Raw genomic sequence first — 22,304 nt, forward strand, 5'->3', positions numbered from 1 at the left:
AGCACAAGCTCCAGACGCGCAGGCTCAGTAGTTGTGGCTCACGGGCCTAGTTGCTCCGCGGCATGTGAGATCTTCCCAGGCCAGGGCTCGAACCCGTGTCCCCTGCATTGGCAGGCGGATTCTCAACCACTGCGCCACCAGGGAAGCCCCTCATTGATTTTCTGACGTCGCTTTTTCCAGAGACTAGATGTCCTCAAAATTGTAAATTACATTAACATTTCTGAACGAATGTAAGATTTATTGGTGTGTGGGATTTGCACATATTTTCTGATGATCTACAGGAGTTGAATACACCATGTTAAGTACAAACTACTAAAAAATAAGGGAAACGTATCCAAACAATCTATGTCTAATGAATATTATCCATTGCATTTCAGTTCAAAATTAATGTCTGTGCAACCAATCTGTAAGCCTGTAATATATTAGAATCCCATTAAATGTTAAACACTTCTTCACTCTAACGTTTGTTCTTAGTTACCATATTCTTAATAAGAAGTACTTCATTCCTCATGTTTCAAAAAAATCACTAAGGGTTATGAAAAAAAAACCACACAGAGTTTCCTCTGTAACTCAAGGAAAGGCAAGGGACAACGTCTTTCTTCCTCTGAAGAGGTTTTTCATGCTAATAGCCAAGGATTACTCAGCAATTCCATGGGCATTCCAAGCACTAGGAGCAAATGTGCACATACTCAATATTCCTATTCAGTGTGACACTTGATTTAAGCTAATTTATTCAGTGCAAACATGACCTTGAATTATAGCGTAATACCTTAATGTTGTGCTTAGGAACTTAATCCACCGGGAAGAATTTTAATTAGGGTATGATAAGAAAAGGAACTTAATTGGGAGACTGGGATTGACATACATACATTAATATGTATAAAATAGATAACTAGTAAGAACCTGCTGTATAAAAAATAAAGAAATAAAATTAAAAAAAAAGAAAAGGCACTTAATTTGGTTCATTGACTTGTTGCTGTTCAGGAAATAATTGGCACTGTTTGCAAGTCGTGTGGAGGGTTTCACATTAAAGAATCATTTGGAAAATGGATCACTAGGTATATTTTGGAGTGGGAGTAGGTAAGGTCTGAGCTTCTTAGTTCTCTTGCTCATCCATGAATGAAATGAAACAATGCCAAAGGTTTAAAAAACCCTCTACTTGAAAGCATATCTTTGGTAGAGATCCAATATCTTGCTGCTGTTTTTTTTTTTTTCTTCCATCATTTTTCAGGACATTCACATGCATTAAACTATTGAAAAGGAGTCCACATGTCTCATTGTTATTTTTAGCTTCTCCATTCATTAAGAAATATTTTAAAGTTATTTTAGGGTCTACTAGGTGCTATTAAGGTTTTAGTGTTTGGAGCATGGTAGTTAACAAGGCATAGCCCGGTCTTCCAGAGGCTTTCAGCATATTGGGAGAGACTGACATAAACAGACATTAAAATGTAGTGTCACATCTGCGATAACAGGTCAGCCAGTGTGCTGTGTTCATCTCAACACATCCCAAACAAGGCAAAGTAGTGCATCCAAGGTTATTTCAAATATCCCACTTATTGTAGGTTTTTAAATAATTATTAAAACTATGTATATTATAGAATAAAATGTAAATCTGAAAAAGCACTGGAACTGCATCATAAATGTAGATAACTCATATAAATTCAACCATCCTTTTTTAACATCCTTTTTAGTTCTCACAAATATTTTCTTTGATTTCCAATCTAGAGGGAGAAAATAAACTCTCAAAGGGCCTCATTCCCAATACTATGAAACCTCTCTTTCAAGTGCTCTTGTTATTGAGATAGTTTTATATTAGTCTGTGAGATTATTTGATTGATGTCTACCCCCTATGCTATGTTATAAATTCCATCAGGGCAGGGACCCAGTCTTTTTTAAATTCACTTTTGTATCCGCAGTGCCTTGCAAAGTGCTTGTCCCACAGTGGATATTTAATAAATATTTGTTGGATGGGTGAATTGATGGATGGATGGATGGATGGATGGATGGATGAACAAATAAATCAAACAGGGATATAAGGTAGAACTCTGTTGCAGAAATGATGGTGACCTGGACTAGGGAAGTGACATTGGGACTGAAGAAACATGGATGGATTTAAGAGATAGGAAAGTAATGCAGAACTTGGTTACTGATTAAATGTATGGAGTAAGGGAGAAAAATGTGACAAGGACAACATCCAGATATCTGGTCTGAGTAATTGCTGGGATGGTAGTGCTCTTCCTTAAGACAGACAGATAAATTACATCCCAGTGCACTAAAAGGACTTGCAGATGCAATCAAAGAACAACTGTCAGTAACTGGTGAGAAATGAAAGAAAATGAGAGCCGTACTGAAACATGGGGTATCAGATATGTTCTGAATAGTGTTCAGGAGACTTAATAAGAAACTCTGCATCTTGATTTGGTAAGACACTGAATAAATCCATTTGTATTAATTTCCTAGGGCTGCCTAACAAATTACCACAAACTTAGTAGCTTAAAACAACAGAAACTTATTCTCCCACAGTTCTAGAGGCTAGAAGTCTGAAATCAAGGTGCTGTCAGAACGGTTCTCACTCTGTAGGCTTTAGGGAAAAAAGCTTCCTTGCCTTTCCCTGCTCTGGAGGCTTGCGGCAGCATGACCCCAATCTCTGCCTCTATCTTCACATGCATCTCTTTTCTCTGTATGAGTGTCTTCCTCTTATAAACATGCCAGCCATTAGACTTAGGGCACACTCTAATTCAGTATGACTTCATCTTGACACAATTACATCTGCAAAGACCCTATTTCCAAACAAGGTCACATTCTGAGGTTCTGGATGGACATGGCTTTTGTGGGGACATTACTGAGTCTACTGCATCATTCGACCTATTCCTGCGAATGGATGGAAAAATAGAAACTGAATGAAAAGCTTTTCAAAAATTATTAACTGATGTACTTGTGTCAATTATTTTTTAGTGATATTTTGAAGAGCCGTTGGACCTCAGGTGTATGTTATTTTCACCTACCTCTTAGATGTGGAAAAAGAATGTGAGTGTAGTAAAATGTAAGGAAGCCTCTTTAAAAGCTCTAGCTCGGCCACTTATTGGCTATGTGGCTTGGGCAAGACACACATCTAAATCTCAGACTAGGTAACTATAAATCTCTGCATTCAAATACCTAGAGATTCTGAATTAAATATAATAAACAGCCTTTTAACTACCTAGCTGAATTCATAAACAGGAGAAATTGCATGGGGCCATAAATGAAGAGGAAAGTGCCAAGAGGTTGAGTATGTGAGCCGAGAAGCCCAGGATGTGGATGTCTGTACCAAGCAGATATCAGGCTTGGTAATCGAAGGGCTTGAAGCAGAAGATGAAACGTTCAGGCATACAAGGCACGGTGTTAAAACCGAGACCTCTCCCCCCACCTCCCCTTTCACCTCAGGTCATCAAAACTACTACACCTTAAGTGAAAGGGTAGATCTTTAAAAAAATCTCTCAACAAGCCTCCATTATAGGTAGGAAGAAAGTGTCCCTGAGAATTCACCATAATGACCCTGAATCTTCTGTGGGTTGAAGTGGTCTGAGAAATGGATATGGAATTGGTCAGTGATGACCCTCAGGTGCCCAGAAGAGGCAATGCAAGAACTATTCTGGAGAGACACTATTTCAGTGCAGGCTATAAAGAAGACCCCAAGATAAAGTCTTACTGAAGATTAATTTATGATGAAAAATGTGAAACTCCCAAGGAAACAATCTACTATGAATAAGAATGAAAAGACAGTCATACCAAAAAAATGGCATTAAACTGCTAAACCCTTTACATAACGATGTAATGCAATAGAAGCTATAAAAAACATGTCCCGTAAATAAAATTTTAATTTTAGAAGAGTTTTGGATTATAGAAAAATCGTAAAGATAGTATAGAGAGTTCTCATAGACTCTACACTGTTTCCCCAGTCCTAGAATCAGCCATCAGCCAACCGAGAAGCCCTGGTTCCTTGTAGTATTGCAAATGACACTAGAACCAAGATCTTGATGCTAGGTGGGTTCATTACTATGGGGCTTCATTGCTTCTAGGTTTTTCAGTTGACAGAACAAAGAAATATATGTATACTTAGCCATGTGTGGACACTACCTACAAATATTTATATGTTTAATCTCTGTAACCATATTAAGCTAAACATGAGTTCACATTGATGTCTCCATTCTAATCCATTACCACATAGATCATTCTAGCCTCCTCCCCATGTTTTTCTGCAACTTCCCACTTCAACAGTGAGAAACCTGGCTCCCACTAACCACCGTTATTCTACATAGTTGTTCAAATCTGGTGTGCATATATATGGTGATATCAGAATTGTTAACCTGTGTCCCCATGGGAAACAATTTTATCAAGTAGGGTTCAAGGCTTATGTAGTTTCTTTAGCTAAAATACATGTTTTTAAGTGACTACATAAGTAAATATATTAACATATAATAAAAGAACAGGAATCATAAAAGTAATACACAGTTTTAAAGAAGAACCAAGTACAAATTCTAGAAATTAAGAATATAGTCAATGAAATTAAAAACCCATTGCGTGCATTAAACAGCATATTAAACTCAGATGAAAAGAGAATTAAAAATGGAAAATAAAAGAGAAGTTCAATGACATCATGGATGGAATAAGAAAATTCACGATGTGTTTAATAGGGGTTTCAGAAAGAAGGTATAGTGAGAATAGGAAAAAGAAAATATTTTAAATTATAGTAAAGACTTTGTCCAGAATTTATGAAATAGATGAATTCTCAGAAAATGTAAGCACACATTCCAAACAAAATTCATAAAAAGAAAGCTTCACCTTGATACACCATTGTAAAACTGAGAAATACCTAGAAAAAAAATCCTAAGTGCAAGCAGAGAAACATACAATTTACCTAAGAAAGAAAAAAAGTTGTCCATCAGTCATCTTTTCAACAACAGTGATAGAAACCAAAATATAATGGGAAAGATTTTCAAAGTGCTGAGATGAATAACTGTCAATGCAAAACTCTACACTTCATTGTGAGGTTAAAATAAATACATTTTCAAATAAATAAAAATTGAAGTGGCTTTCCATGAATAGATTGTTGTTGGAAATGATTCTACAGAATTTACTTCCTGTAAGTGAATTTATAAAATGCACTTCAGGAAGAAGGAAATTGAACCCAGAATGAGGAATTGTGCAGCAAAGATATTGGTAAGCATGGGTGTTTACAACACAAGCATTAATCTTTTTAAACAACATTAATCAAGATGATTAATGTATAGAGTTAATAAGTAATACAGCACTAAACTACTGATAACAATAGGCTATAAGACGGAAGGTGATCAGGGGTAAAGCATTCTAAGAATATTAAACTGGAGAGAGTCCAATTTGATTTTTTTAAAGTTGAGTATGCATGTTAAACAGAAAAGTAGATTGTCTAATTTTCAAACAGGGAGGAAAAAAAAGAGGAATAAAGTAAACGTGATCAATGCAATAGGTGATAAAGAAGAAACAATAAATAAATAAGGCACAAAATAAGATGGTAGAATTAAATACAAGTACACAGTGGTAACACTACAATTTAAAAGATTTAAATTAACAGTTAAAAGATACAGATTATCAGAGTGAAATTACATGCAGCTTACAAGGAGACTCACCTAAGTCATAAGGATACAGAAGAAAATGAAATTTAAAGGATAGAAAACTTATACCATAGGAATACCGTCATCCCCGTGTATGTGAGGGCTCTGCATGCGTGGATACAGGGGGCTGACTGACTGTACTACGCCATTTTATATGAGGGACTTGAGCATCTGCAGATTTTGGTATCCACGGTGAGTCCTGGAACCAAAACCCTGCAGATACCGAGGGAGAGGGACGACTGTACTACCCCAAAGGAAGTTGATACAACTATATAAATGTTAGGTAAAATGTGTTACAGCAAAAAGGCAGTATTCAGGATAAGGAATGATAAAACATTTCTTACCCTGCATATCTAATTTAAAAACATAAAATGTATTATATATAAAATATACATATATTTAAAACATTTTATATATATTTTACATACACATACATTTTATATAAATAAATATATATATGTATATGAGAGAGAGATGTAAAATTTGACAAATCCACTATCATACTAGTAGATTTCTCTCATAATTGGTAGTAACAGGTAACATTTATTAAGATTTCACTATGTCATGTACTATTCTAACTGCTTAACATGTGTTAGTATATTTAATAGTCATAACTTTATAGATAGATTTTATTTTTTAATAACTTTGTATTAACCACTTTAAAATGAACAACTTTATACAGTAGATATTATTAAACTTCACTTTGTAGATTAGGAACTTGAAGCATATAGGGACTAAATAAACTGCCCAAGGTCTCAACTTGTAAATGGTAGAGCCAGGTTTGGAACCCAACAAATCTGCACTATTAACTTCTACAGAATAACAGTTATCTGTGAATTAAAGCATACAAAAAATATTAAGGTTATAGAAAATTTGGACAACATAATCAATAGCTTAATCTAATGAAAGTATACTAACTTTGTACTCTAAAGTAAGAAATGCATTCTTCCCAATTATACATGGTTCATTTATAAATACTGACCGTGTTTTAGGGTACAAAGTAAAAGGCAATGAAAAACAAAAATCAGGGGCTTCCCTGGTGGTGCAGTGGTTGAGAATCTGCCTGCCAATGCAAGGGACAAGGGTTCGAGCCCTGGTCTGGGAAGATCCCACATGCCGCGGAGCAACTAGGCCCGTGAGCCACAACTACTGAGCCTGCGCGTTTGGAGCCGGTGCTCCGCAACAAGAGAGGGCCGCGATAATGAGAGGCCCGTGCACCGCGATGAAGAGTGGCCCCCACTTGCCGAAACTAGAGAAAGCCCTCGCACAGAAACGAAGACCCAACACAGCCATAAATAAATAAATTAAATAAATTAAAAAAGAAAAAAAGAATCTACTCTTTAAAGAAAAACAAAAATCAGAATCTTACAGACCATGTTTTATGACATTAAAATTAAATTAAAAGTCAATAATTAAAAACGATTGCCAATACAATTAGTTTTTCAGAATACATATTGCTAAGAAATATGTTGATCAAAGAAGGAATCATAGCATTTAGCAAATATTTAGATAGAAATAAAAATATCAAAATATATATGGCTACATATACTATATATAAAAAATATTACATTTATAGATACTATGCATCAAAACTAACTGCAGCAAAACATTCTAGAAGAATCATTGAAAGCCTTCATACAAAAGAAAAAAAAAGCCCCCAAATTAATAAGCTTATTTATTAATAAATTATTAATAAGCTAGAAAATGTCCAACAAACTAAACTCAAGAATTAATGAAATAAAATAAATAGAGCATATCAACAAATCCAAAAGTTAGTTCTTTTAAAGACTATAATAAAATGGTTAAAACTCTGTCAAGGTTGATCAAGAGAAAAAGGAAAGACCTTTAGATATTTCTAAAACTCCTTAGAAAAGGTATTAATAATTTAGGACAATGATTTGAAAATTTGGATGTAATGGGCAATGTCATAAAAATATTAATACTAAACACATTTAATGAAAAAAGAAAATGCATAAATTGTTAAAATTCTCCAACCATTCTTTACATCTGTGTCTTTATAGCTGATTCATTTTGTTATACAGCAGAAACTAACACAGCACTGTAAAGCAATTATACTCCAATAAAGATGTTAAAAAAAAAAATTCTCCAAACATCTTCCTTTCAAAATACACCAAATCTAGATGCATTTTCAGGTGAGTTTTTCCAAAGATTCAATCTCAAACTAATACAATTTTTTCCAGAGGCTAGAAAAAGAAACATTCCTAACTTATTTAAGAAGTAATAGAAACTAACACACCATTGTAAAGCAATTATACTCCAATAAAGATGTTAAAAAAAATAATAAAATAAAATTACCACCAAAAAAAAAGAAAAAAAAAAAAGAAGTAATACAGTCACTAATATTTTGGTTATTTTTGGGAACATGGGAAAATCTAAGAAAAAATATTATAACCAAAAAGAGTTTAGTAAGACTGATAAAATACAATTATACGAAATTAATTGGATTTTAAGCAGGACAACAAATAATTCAAAAATATAATCACAAAACAACCAAAACTATTTAAAAATCTAGAATTTGATCTAAAAAACATATTCAAGGCTTTTATAAAGAAAGTATGGCAAAAAAAGAAAGTGGCACTGCTGAAATAGATAAACCACATTAAGTTTAGAGAGAGATCATATTCATGGGTGGCGAGACAATATTATAAATTAAGTGGTTATCCCTAAAATTAAATTGGAACATTAAGTGCAATTTCAGTAAAAACACACAAAAGGAGTGATTTCTTTGAAACCAAGTCAGTAAATATAAGGAAGAACAAATGTAAAGATCAGTTAGGGCAAATGTGATAAGTCTTACTAACATAATTTAGACTGTAAGATAGTGTGATGTATGTATATATATAATATATATATTATATGATATGTAAGAAAAGATAAATAGATGACTCCATGAGAATAAAAAGCACAGAAACAGATCCATCATGTATGAAAACTTGAATTATAACAGAGATTTCATACAAATCTGTGGGAAGAGAATAGATTATTCAATAAATGGCCCTAGAAAAACTGGAAAAGAAGTAAACAAACTGGAGAGAAATGAAATTAGATCTCTACTTCTTGCCCTGTGTACAAATGGCCTCCAAGTGGACTGAAGACATAACTGTGAAAAGCTGAACCTGAGTACATACCATTTAAGACACTATGAGCACAAGGAATAATTTCTTGATAAACAACTGGAACAGAACATTGAAAATATTGATAAATTTGATTGCATTAAAATTTAAATCTTCTATGTGGCCAAGACCTATAAACATAGTGGAAGATAAACCACAGGTTTGGGGAAGATATTTATAATGCATACAACCAAGAATTAGTATTTAAAATGTTTATGTAATGGCTGTAAGTAAAAAGTTTTTAAAGACAACCAGAAGAAAATTAGAAAAAGGGATAGAAGATTTCTGGAAGAGGAAAAACCAGTGTCTGATAAATGTACAAAAACCAGTTCAACTTCATTAATAATCAGGGGAAGACAAATGAAACCATGAAGTTATACCACGTTACCCCAACAGATTGGCAAATACTAAAAGACTGAAAATACAAAGTGTTGGCAAGGATATGGAGAAATGGGAGCTCTCATCCTTTACTGGTGGGTGTATAAAAATGTATAACCATTTTGGATTTGGCAATAACTAGGAGTAAACAGTAATGTATACCCTTCAACAAAGCAATTCCTCTAGGACTATATTTTAGATTAGAACCATTCACACATGTGTAATGGAGTACCTGTATAAGAATATTCACTGCAGCATCATTTGTAAAAACAAAATATTGGATGCAATTTAAGTATCCATTAACAGGAAAATGGAAAAACAAAGTATTGCATAAAAAGTCATATTAAAAATTAAATGAATATACCAACATTCCGTGTATTAACTTAGAAGATGTATTTCAAAGATCCAATGTTTAGTGAAAAACAAGAAAGTTGCAAAATGGCATGATTTATATACAGTTTGAATATGTGCAAAACTCATTCTATGTTGTGCATTATACCTGCTTACATAGTAGGCTTATATAAACATGCCTGGCAATAATACAAACCGAATTCAGTATACTTTCTGGGTTTAGAGAGGCCTTAACCAAATCTGTTATGTTTTATTTTTTAATAAAAATATATCAACTCATGTTTTCACAAAGCTATGAACCAAGTGTAACATACACTTTTTTTGGTAAAGAGATATTTTGTAAAAAGGTAAAAAAAAAATTCGTTGAAGTATTTCACAATAAAATATTTTAAGTGAAAAAAACTGTTTATTAAATGAATATAACAATGAGTAATACAGGCTTGGAGTATGGATGGGATTTTAAAGGGTTGAGAGGAAGAAAGAATTCCAGGTGAGAATCTGGACAAGGGCAAACACATAGCGGCAGGGCCACGTAGGGGGAGAGTCAGGGAGAAACCTCAAGCTCTGAGAGAGACTGTGTGCAGCGGTGAGGGGCGGGGCCTTTAGAGTCAGAGACAAGACTTGGTTCCAGGCCCAGCTCTAGTGTCTACCTCATGCGGTTGTGTGAAAATTTAATAAGGTGTACAGGAGAAGTCTGGAGCACAGCACTCGGTCTCCAGTACTTCCTCCGTAAGTGGCCATTACTGTGGCGGCCATGAGGAGGGAGGGGGAGTATGGAGGAAGGAGGCAAAGGCAGCTTGGTACCAGATTCTCACAGACCTTGAAAGACTTTGGACTTTATCCTGAAGACAGTGAAAAGCCATTGGTGATATTTTAGTATGAAAAGAAGTTAAGGAGACCTCTGTGGAACCGCAGTGAGGGGATAAGGGTAGATGTGAGACCTTCCTAAAGGGGGCCGGTCGGGGTTTGATGACTAAAGGGAGGGAGGAGAGGCTGGCAGAGGACACTGGCATTTCAAGTTTGAGTGAATTAAAGGGGAAGAAGCTATTAGTTTAAATAGAAAAGTTATTTTGGAAGTAAAATCTGTTTTACAAGAAGTAAAATAGTATCATTGGTCCAAATCCACCCCCAGCCCAGCCATCAGTAAAGCCTCTTGAGTACTCTCTTTCCATCTTTCCATGGTAGGCAGGGTAACCCTGTGAATGGTGTCTATGATTTATGGACGAAAAATCTGGGTTTAAATCTTGGCTCTGTTAAAATACTACCAGTCTCAATTTGTTCATCTGTTGAATGGGGATAATAACACCTACTTTGCAGGGTTCTTGTGAAGATGAAGTGCATTTTGTTCCAGGTCCATGATTCTGCTTAGAAATGTGCACTGGGTCTTAAATCAGAGAGGAGGATGAACTGTTGCCAAGAACTCTAAAGTGAATTGGGCTCCCAGCTGATTGCAGGTTTACAGAAAAATGATGAAAATTTCTGGCTTAGACAGTAATGAAGAGGTTCAAAACAGCAATTCTTCTTTCACACAGGGTAGTAATTTAGCTTGAGAAAGTTAAAGCACCGGTGAATAATTGATTGCAAAATATGCATTATGATGTGCATAATTTAGTCAAATAAAAGCTCCTGAAAAAGTCAATTTCAAAAAGAGATGTATTAACTTGGGCTATAGGCACAGTGTTTCTGTCTAGAACATCCTTTGAAATTTTAAAACATAAGTGGATTCAGGGAAATTGCCAATTACTTACTTGAGGAGAAACAGTTTTGTGTGCATGCGAAAATATGTATCCTATATAATTAAATACTATTATATATTCTATTAGCATAGACACCATATGTCCAATATATTAGAGTAGTTATCTTATATTCAGTACAAATCATATTTTTATAAATATTATATATGTTATAGAAATATACATATACTTAAAGTAGGCACCGTATACATTATATAACCAGATGGAGTACATATGTTAGGTAGTACTTATACACAGCCTACAGAATATGTAAGTTATACATATCTTGGGACTTCCCTGGTGGCACAATAGTTAAGAACCCACCTGCCAATGCAGGGGACACAGGTTCAATCCCTGGTCCGGGAAGATCCTACATGCTGTGGAGCAACTAAGCCCGTGAGCCACAACAACTGAGCCTGCACTCTAGAGCCTATGAGCCACAACTACCAAAGCCCACATGCCTAGAGCCCATGCTCTGCAACAAGAGAGACCACTGCAATGAGAAGCCCGCGCACCACAAGGAAGAGTAGCCCCCACTCGCCACAACTAGAGAAAGCCCACACGCAGCAGTGAAGACCCAACACAGCCAAAAATAAATAAATTGAAAATAAATTAAAAAAAAATTTTTTTAAGTTATATATATCTTTATATCTCTATAGATACTGTACATTAAACTGCATACCTGGTATATAGAAGTCAGTGAAAAAGTATAAGTAAAAGCATTTTGCATGCCTTAAGACACTACAGCCATCTTACCATGCATATTATATGTACATACACCAATCTGCCAAAAGACTGTAATAGGGAAGAACAAATCTGACTCCATGTTGGATCTGTCCTTTTACTTTAACCTTTGTGCTCTGTTGCCTGTGCTTAGTCATGCTGGCTCTTACCTTTTATAAAAGAATGTCGTTTATAGCCTGAAATATACATGATAGCCCATTCTCAAGGCGCTGACCTTTAAAGGTATGACACTCTTCCATTCATATAGAGATAAAATGTTGCAGAACAGAGAATAACATTTGTCTTGTTGGAGGTTTACAGGAACATCATGACCTGACCTACTGGACAGATGCAAGAACAAAGGATTCTGACATCAAGAAGTCTGCAACAACCAACGACACCTCCTCCCCCTTCAGTATAAAAGAAGCCTGAATTCTAACTCAGATAAGATGGTTCTTTGAGACACTAGTCTGCCATCTTCTCGGTCTGCTGGCTTTCCGAATAAAGTCGTTATTCCTTGTCCCAACATCTTGTCTCCCGATTTATTGGCCTGTCGTGCAGCAAGCAGAACGAGTTTGGACTCAGTAGCAAGACCAGCAATATATAGAAGAATTATACAGTAGGGCTTCTAACAAATTTCTAATATGAAAGTGATTTACTCCCCTCTTCACAATTATTAGTTTGTCAGGGCTCAAAATCTCCAGTGAACCCACCTATGGATCACAAGTATTCTGACCAAAACCAAATAAAAATTTTTTTAAAAATATGAACCAGTTCATACTGAAACCAAACGTTTATATTCTTTTATATTTTCTAAAATATCTAAGTCAAAAAAGGCCCTCTCAGATTATTAAAATGCGTGAGTTACTGCATGTTGTAAACATCCCTGGGTCGTCATAAAATACGAGTGTGCCAACGTTCCTTCAGTGGGAGCTCTACTTCGCTTTACCTGCGCTCTGCTGCCTGGGCTCTGGATCCACTGTGGACACTGAGCCTGGCTTTCTGATGAGTCAAGAGTTAATTGCACTGTAGGGTTTTTGTGTTCATAGGCTTGAATGCCAGGATCTCTGAATAAGAGACCGTGGCAGCTGTGCGTTATGGATGGACGGACAGGTAGAACAACCCAGCTCTGGAAGGCTGGGACCCTTCTCCCTGAGCCCCAGACTGCCACTTATATGGCAGCATGCAGTCTGTTTTCTAGACCTTGGATTGCCACGGAAACAAAAGATCAAAATTCTCATGAGTTGATGGATGGCAAGGGTCTGTGATGGTCAGCAGCACTTCTCTGCTTTATTGTCATTGACTTTAATGTCACAGTCACAACATTGTCTGTTTCAAACTTTTTTCACCCTCCTCCGGGCACCTGACTACCTGAATTTTCAGCACTCCAATACATGAGCAATTACATATTTGTGTATGTGACTAATAATTAGTGAGCACTGGCTTTGCAGTAGACATGGTGGTAGACACTGGGAATACAAAGATTAATACCATATAGAGACTGTCTGAAAAGAACCAACTCATAACATAGACAGGGAATTAGTACAGAGCTAACAACAATATAAGTGCAGCATGCGCGATACTAATGTTGTAAGCAAAAACCACGGGAGCACCAAGGAGAGTAATCAAGTCTATCTCGAAGACTTCTCAGTGTCCCTGAAGGATGGGTTGGATTTTGATGAGTTAAGAAGAAGTAATTATGCAAGACAGCACGAGTCAAGTATCTGGTAGACTTACAGGGCTGGATTGCAGCAGGCAAGGAGAAGGGGCAAAAGGTGAGCTGAACAGGATGAGAGACAGAAAGAGTCTAGTGTGCATTTTTCCTATACACAGTGAGGAGACTAGATGGCTTTTTTGTGAGGGAGGGTAGCAGGAATGGAATTCCAGGTTCCTTCCTACTGTTTCATGCTGGAGAAGCATGAAAGCTGTACTTGTCCCAGACTGGCACCAAATATGCAGGCAGGCCTGCACAATAGCACCTTTTGGATTAGTAGCTCCAAGTAAGAGAGCTATAGAAAGGGGCTGACTACAAGCCTGCCATCACCTATAAAGCTGTGGACTCCTGTGGGGTCTTGGAAAGTAATCACTTTGATGTTAATTGATGCCAATTGGAGAGCATTTACAGTGATTTGGAAGGTCAAAGAAAACATTTTAAAAGTAATTTTCAAGATCAGATCACATGACAGTTTAAGGGAGGAAGAAATCAGTGCCCCTGGATTTAATACAAATCACTCTTACTGTGGTGGTCCGATGGTCACTGAGGTCATCTCCACTCAGGGCCACTCAATCAGCAGGTGAACACAGTTCAAGTGTCATCGAGGGCACAGAGAACCCCTGCTTCTGAAGCCTGTCACAGGGAGCCAGGGAATCAAAGAAAGCTAGGGACGGAAAGCACTCAGAACCCCTCCTGTCGCCCTGTTTCTGACAAATAGAGGACCACAACCACAGGCTGCAAAGCAAAGCAGTCTTAATCTTGTTCCCCGGGGAGCCGGGGATGACAGCTGCCGGCTATAAGGGACGGAAAATCACAGACAGAGCCTCTACACTCCGTCACCGTATTTTCCCAATAAAAAAGCCAGGGCATGTCCTCTGACAAAGAAGGTATTCCAACTTGTGATTACTTTTCACGGATAAACAAAGGGAGAAAATATCTGCACTGTGAACTGTCCTGAAAAATCCACGTGGAAAAGGAATGCACATCCTTAGGGACATGCTCTAGGAGGACAAGGATCTAGCTGTTACAGTTTGAGGGGAAGCTGTTTCACGTTGCAGCCCTCTGTTTGAAGGGAGAGGAGTGCCAGCCACAGCAGGACAAAAGAGAGAGGGTGATAGTGCCTAAAAAATTCATTTAATACATATTTATTACTGAATAAATGAATAAATTAATAGCTACAGACGATGTAAGGCACAGGCAATGGGAGGGGCAGATAAACAATCCTGTCCTCAGGCTGTAGAAAGAATTGCAGTCATGCTCCCAGGCCTTCCTACTCAAAATGTGGGCCCTAAATAGCAGCGGCGGCCTCCTCTGGGAACCTGTTAGAAATTCAGACTCTCCGGCCCCGCACAGACCTATTAAGTTATAATCTACATTTTAACCAGCTCCCCAGGTAATCATATGTCCAGTCATAGTCATTAGAAAGGACAGATGGATGGGACACAGAGTTATCTGAAGCTAACCAATCATTGTCTGCAGGTTGTGAAGACAGGCAGTGAAAAATCACAGGTTTCATGAGGAATAAACACACAGACAGAAACAATCACAGGTTGAAAGAGATTTTCACAGTCACAGATGACATGAGATACAGACCAGGCACAGGAACAGAATAAATGAGAACTGGCTAATGTAATGGTATACACAAATCTAAAAAAGAAAAAAAATTTGAATTAAAAATTTCCCCTGGTGTCAAAATTTCCCCTGGTGTCCCCTCCTCCCTTTTCTTTCAGCATTCTTTTTAGAAAACTTGACATTGGAAATGCTTTCTCTGTCTGTTTGAAATGTATGTAAATCTTTTTTAAAAGCTAAATAAGCCTGTGGCCAGTTTTGTCACCCCAGAATGTCTTCCCTGGGAGCCTAGTGGCATCTCTTTGAAATGTGAGTATGGGAAGGATGGTACCCGGTCTCCCTGTCTCTGTGGGAGTTGAGCTTACGTGCCTGGCTCCAAGTTGTAACTAGCTGCTTGTCATAAAGTTAAAGTTCTATTTTTCCTTTGGATAAAGATAATTAACATGTATGTAATGGACTGTATTTGCCTGGCTATATAAGCAGATGGGGTTTCTTTCTGTCTTTGCAATCTCTTTAGTGGATTGCCTGTGATCCTCACTGCAGTCTGGTTTAATGCTAATCTCCAATGAAACGGTTTCACTCTTTTTTTTTTTTTTTTTAAATAAATTTATTTATTTATTTATTTATTTTTGGCTGTGTTGGGTCTTCGCGGCTGTGCGCGGGCTTTCTCTAGTTGCAGCGAGTGGGGGCTACTCTTCATTGTGGTGCGTGGACTTCTCAATGCGGTGGCTTCTCTTGTTGCAGAGCGCACGCTCTAGGCACGTGGGCTTCAGTTGTGGCACGTGGGCTCAGTAGTTGTGGCTCGTGGGCTCTAGAGCACAGGCTCAGTAGTTGTGGTGCACGGGCTTAGTTGCTCCGCAGCATGTGGGATCTTCCTGGACCAGGGCTCAAACCCGTGTCCCCTGCATTGGCAGGCAGATTCTTAACCACTACGCCACCAGGGAAGTCCCAGTTTCATTCTTTTCTACATTTCACAGAGGATTCTTTTGGGTTGGCAGGGAGTTTTATTTTTAAATTATTTCTCCATCACCAATCACAAAAGGCATGAGGATTGGATCGTCTTTGCCACCAACTGTGACAGGTAAAATGACTCTCATCACAACTTCAGGGGAAGGCAGCAGAGTCAAGGGTGGATTGTCATTTGATTTGTATTTGACAGCTTATAATGTATAGTAGTAGGTGTTCATTACATATATTAAAGTGGAATTAGGACGATGCGACAATGGAAAAACAGGAACTGCTTTTTAGGCCGAAGTGCAAAATTCTGAAAGCATAAATATCTTAGAACGCTTTTCCTTAAACTAGCAAAGTAAAGTGGTCTATCTAATTCTAAAAGTCACAAATGATGACAATGAGGGAGGAAAACCTGAGCAACCTGCCTTTCCCACCAGAGAGACTCTGCCTAGACTGGGAGGCCCTGGCGTCACTGACTTTGCACAGGGGGATTGGAGCCCAGAGCAGTGTACCTGGCTACAGAGCAGGTACATCTCCTTTAGAAGACCCCCCACAAGTGTTGTTTGGTCCATTTACTTATTCATTCACTCCTATCCCCAACATTTATTAAACATCCTAGGGAAAAAGTTTCAGCCCCGGGTGCTGGATGTATAATCTGACTAAAGCTCAGGTCTTACTCTCAAGAAGCTGACAGTTTGTTGAGGAAGAAAGACCCATAAAGGAAAAGGATTATAGCAGAGGGTGACAAGGGCCGTGATTAGAATCTGCACAAGTGAAAATTCAAAGGACAGCTGACAGCCTGGGGCAGGTCCCAGAAGTCTCTGGGAAGATGGGACAGCTGAGCCCTATCTTGAAGCTGGGAGTCCAATCTCTGTAGCTGTGGCTCTCACATTCCTTCCCCTTGGTCCGGCTAATTCCTAAAACCTAGATCCTCCAGGTCTCCATTTATGTAGCCTCTACTAGGAAGCCTTCAGAGGCCCTGCAAGGCCAGGATAGGGGACCCTCCTTTGTGCCCCATCACAGTATTAGTCTTGTCGGCGCTCATGTACCTGTCACAACACACTGTGAGCTCCTTTAGGACAGGGACTGTGTCATATTCACCTCTGCATCTCCAGCACCTAGCATGATACCTGATGCACAGGTAGTACTTAATAAATGCCTGTGAAATGACTGAATATTAGGTGAAAAGCAGTCATTAAGGTATGAGAGAGAGGGAGTGGGAAGGGAGGAGAGGAGTTATTGACAGAGAACAGCATGAGCATATGAAGGCAAAAAATGGTTAAGTATTGTGAAAAAGAATGACAAGTATTTTGCAGCTGCTGGACCATACATTGCAAGGGACAGAATGGCAGGAGATAAAAGACCAAAACTAAGCAGAGACCCTGTTTCAGTTTCATGGTAAATGGAGTCAAGTGCCCTTCTCCACTGACCTGTTTCCCTTTGACAGGGTCTCAAGGATTGCCCTTTGAAGTCAACATTTGTTTAATATAAAGGTGGTACAGACAATTCTCCCTACCACGTGACCCACAGAGATGCAGTATTTATAGCAGTGGAATTTCAAAACAAATGTGGCCCTAACTACAGCCCATTGTGAACCTTCGGAGGATCCTTCTCCAGAAAAAGAGCTATCCACCTGAGAGGGAATCCTCATGCAAACTGGATCCAGGAATTGGGCACAACGTGCCACCACAAATATCTAATTAGCACCTACTATGTACCAAGTTGCAGAATGTCTGAGAAGACCCTGCTTGGCCACTAGGAGCTTTCAACACAACTTGTCAATGGGTAAGGTCCACGGTGGTGGAGGATCAGAGGCCAGCTGTGGCTTAGTATCTTTGTATCCCATTCTGACTCAGTTTTGAGGCTCAGTACCGTATGATACTTATTGGGACAAGTATTGACCTCAGAGATGGTCTTGAGAGGAACCATGGAAATCAGCCAGTTCGTTGCACTGGGATGGGGTCTGGATGAAAGGTCAGAGGATCTGAGTTCTGTCCCTTGCTCTGTGTTCGCTAGCAAGCCATATGCTCCTGTTGTTGAGAATGCAGTGAGATCTTGGATGCAGAACTCTAGTATAATAAACAATTTATTATTTATTATAAAAAAGCATTTTATTACTTATAAAAATCAGTGCCAAAATTGATCAAGCAGTCACTATAAGCCTGGCTAAATACAAAGGCAGTAGGGAACACAGAAAAGAACACTTTCTGTTCCCACCCTTAAGGTTCTTTTTACTTTGACGGCAAAGACAAAATTGGCACACACATAATAGAGAACAATTAAGCACTGATTCTTAATGCAGTCTGAATACAGACAAGAGGAATCATTGAGAGAAGGAATTTTTGAGGAAGGTTGCAAATTGAATGGCACAGAATGAATTTACCCTTTCTTTTTTCCTCTCCTTTCTTACCCTTTCATACTCCCACATTTAAAAAAAATAACAACTTTCTATACTTATTCGTCATAAAAACTCTCAATAAGCCAAGACTAGAAGGGAACTACCCTAATTTGATGAAAGTCATTTATGAAAAACTGACAGCCAATATTATATCTATTGCTTGAATTCAAGGTTGTCTGCTCTCACATTTTAATTCAACACTCTACTGGAAGTTCTAACAAGGCAATGAGGCATGGAAAGCTAATAAAAGTCATTGGGTTTGGAAAAAAGAAAGTGCAAATATCTCATTGCAGGAAACATGATTGCCTCTATAGAAAATGCTAAGGAAACTACAAAGCAACTAATAGAACTAATATGTGAATTTATCAAGGTTATAGGATACAAGGTCAAGATACAAAAAGTAATTGTAGTTTTATATATTAGCAGCAAACTTTTGGAAAATGAAATAAAAAATAATTATAGTAACTTCGGACATAAAATACTAAGACATGAATTTAACAAAATATGTTCAATACCTATACACTGAAAAGTACTAAAAATTGCTAAGAGAACCTAAGAATACTTAAATAAAAGCAAGATATACCATATTCAAGGATTGGAAGACTCAATAGACAATTATTTTCAGTTTATTTAGAGTTCTAGAATAGGCAAACTAGAGCTGAAAAAATTCAGAACATTTTAGAGGGGTAAGACTGGGAAAAGACATGAAGAAATTTTCTAAAGCTATGGGACTATCCCCTGTATTAATAAGAGCATGAATCATATAGATGTACACATTTGTCAAAACTCAAGAAATTTTATATCCAAGATTTTCATGTTCACTGAATGCAAATTTTATCTGAGTAAATATGCAAATCATATTGAACTCTAGTTAGTAAGTTTGCTTTTCACTGTGGTTTGAGATAGCAATTCTGAAACTACTCTGTGTATTATAAGCTTGAGCAAATGAGAAATGGGAACCAGGTTTCTATTTAGGGTATTCTCATTATTACACATTTGTATGTGTTTAAATATATATATTTATATATTATTATATATATATATATGTACATATATATATATATTCCTTAGATATGTCCATGGAGGTGGTCTAAAAGCCATAACATATCAGTAGCAATGATCATACCTTGAATCCAGATTTCTAAATATCACTTTCTATTAAAAGGAACCAAGACCCCTTAGAGAAGTAGATGACTCCAGGACTGAGGGAGGGAAATTATGAGTTGATCCTAGAACATCTTATTTTGCCAGAAAGTAAGGAATTGTTCAAGAAATAATGGGGACATTATAAGGGGACGCCTGAGAGAGGTTGAAGCAGCTCCCACTGGACAGATATGGGACAGTTTAGGCATCAAAATAAATAATAATAATAATAAATGGGCTTCCCTGGTGGCGCAGGGGTTAAGAATCTGCCTGCCAATGCAGGGGACATGGGTTCAGGCCCTGGTCCAGGAAGATCCCACATGCCACGGAGCAACTAAGCCCATGCGCCACAACTAGTGAGCCTGCGCTCTAGAGCCCACGAGCCACAGCTACTGAAGCCCACATGCCTAGAGCCCGTCCTTCACAACAAGAGAAGCCACCGCAATGAGAAGCCTGCGCACCACAACGAAGAGTAGCCCCCGCTCTGCGCAACTAGAGAAAGCCTGCACACAGCAACAAAGAACAAACACAGCCAAATATAAATAAAATAAAAATAAATAAATTAAAAAAAATAACAATGTATTTTTAACTCATTGAATAAAATAAAAATCCATGAGTATATACCAATATAAACCATGAATAAATAAATAAATAAATGGGAGAAAATGGAAAACTTACAGTAGAATTGCAATATATATAGTTATGATTCTAAAAGTAGAAGGCCAATGTTTGATGGGTAGTAAGATATTTACATAGTCTCAAATTTTTTTCCCCACAAAATACCTATTAGTTACAAAGGGAAAATGGCACACTTACATTGCAGAAACCTGGTAGACATTACCTAAATCAAGTGATAATGTTAATATCACCAAAATTAGGACAAACTGCCATTGTGTGGCGCCTATGAAGGACTTAATATCACTTTTCTGGTATCCTGACAAAAATGCATAACTTAAATCTAGCTATGAGAAAACATAAGATAAACCCAAATTGAGAGACATTCTACCAAATTAATTGTCCTGCTCTCTTGAGAACTCTCAAGGTCAAGAAAGATGAAAAAGGATGGAGAAATGATTCTAGATTAAAGACTACTAAAGAGATGTGACAAATAAATGAAATGTGTGATCTTGGATTGGATCCTGAACTGGGGAGAAAAGCTTATAAGATATTATTGGAGCAGCTGATAAAATTTAAAAATGGACTGTGGATTATAAAACAGATTATGGCAATATTAAATTTCTCAAATTTGGATGATTGTATGTGATTATGTAAGAAAGTGTCTGTTCTTAGAAAATACACACTGATCTTGTTCTTAGAAAACAGGCACATTTAAGGGTAAATGAGAAAAATATCTCCAACTTATTCTCAAATGGTTCAGGAAAGAAATATATGTATGTATATATATATATAAAATGATGCAGCAAATTAGCAAAATGTAAACAAATGGTAAATCTGGGTAAATTGTATACAGGATTTCCTTGTACTACTCTTGCAATTTTTCTCTAAGTCTGAAATTATATAAAAATTATAATTACAAAAACTGTGGCAGGATGACTAAAATAAGTCAAGATGATGGTTACATCTTGAGGGAAAGGGAAGATAGGGAGTTGTTACTGGGAAAGAGCATGTAGGGGCATATGGAAACTTGTCACACCCTTGGAATTTTCTGTTTCTTTGAGTATTAGGTATATGGCCATTTATATTATTATTATTATTGAAACTCTCAATATGTTTTATACCTGTTTCTGTAGGTTTGATTCATTTAATAAAAGAAAATGAGACTCTGAGAGGATAAATTACCATCCAAAATGATACTACTTATTTATGGTGAAGTCAGGGCTAAAACCCAAACCTTGGATCCCTGTCAAGTCCATTTCTCAATGATGAGGTTAATATGTGCTTGGCTAGAGGACTCCCAAATCCTGATGTTACCAGCCATCCCTCTCCCCGTGGTCCTAAAGGGAAATATATGCACAGAAAAATGTCCTGGTGACTGACAAAGCAAAACTTCAGTGCTGGCTAGGTCCCTGATCCCTAAACCCAATGCAATCTGTGGTGAGTAAGCTGGACCAGATAGAGAACTTCTCTTTTCTAGGCTCGAGGTGGCCAGACCACCACAGCAAGCTGAATGACCTTCTCCATTCATTCTCCCTAACGACACCCAAGTCTCAGTCTCACCAGGGCAGCCCAGCCGGTGAGCGGAATAAATAGCCTCTTTGTGTAAATGCTTATTCATATCCTGCTTAGGTCCCATTTAGTAAAAGCTATCCAATCAGGATTCTTGCCCTCAACCAAGTAAAAATGATACTACTTACCCTCGAGAATAGAGGGGAAAGTGAGTTGTGAGCTTGTTCTGGCCAACAGACATCATTGTCTGTTTTTATTTTAGGCTATCCTCAGGGCCAACGAGACCACAGAGGCAGATACATATTTGAGACCCACCTGTCTTGTGAATATAGAAACTAAAGGAATTCATGCCTGTGGCATCTTGTGAGCAAATCCAATCATTAACATTTCTTGTCTGCTTTCCTATTATGTGACTATAAAAAGATATCAACAGTACATTTAAATTCTCCT

At 37.5% G+C, this 22,304-nt stretch overlaps 1 long non-coding RNA gene across 1 annotated transcript in view; it reads right to left on the reverse strand.

Annotated features, from left to right (window-relative positions):
- LOC309605140 overlaps window positions 1-21,893 on the reverse strand; it is a 52,696-nt gene extending 30,803 nt beyond the window's left edge. The window contains exons 1-2 of the long non-coding RNA XR_014231247.1: window positions 7,000-21,893; window positions 167-6,666 (exon numbers count right to left, since the gene is read on the reverse strand). This is a non-coding gene — a long non-coding RNA (uncharacterized lncRNA). The remainder of the gene's footprint in view (window positions 1-166; window positions 6,667-6,999) is intronic.
- Between the last annotated feature and the right edge of the window lie 411 nt (window positions 21,894-22,304).

The sequence above is a fragment of the Balaenoptera borealis genome (assembly GCF_965194805.1).
Source record: "Balaenoptera borealis genome assembly, chromosome: 11".
NCBI lineage: Eukaryota > Metazoa > Chordata > Mammalia > Artiodactyla > Balaenopteridae > Balaenoptera > Balaenoptera borealis.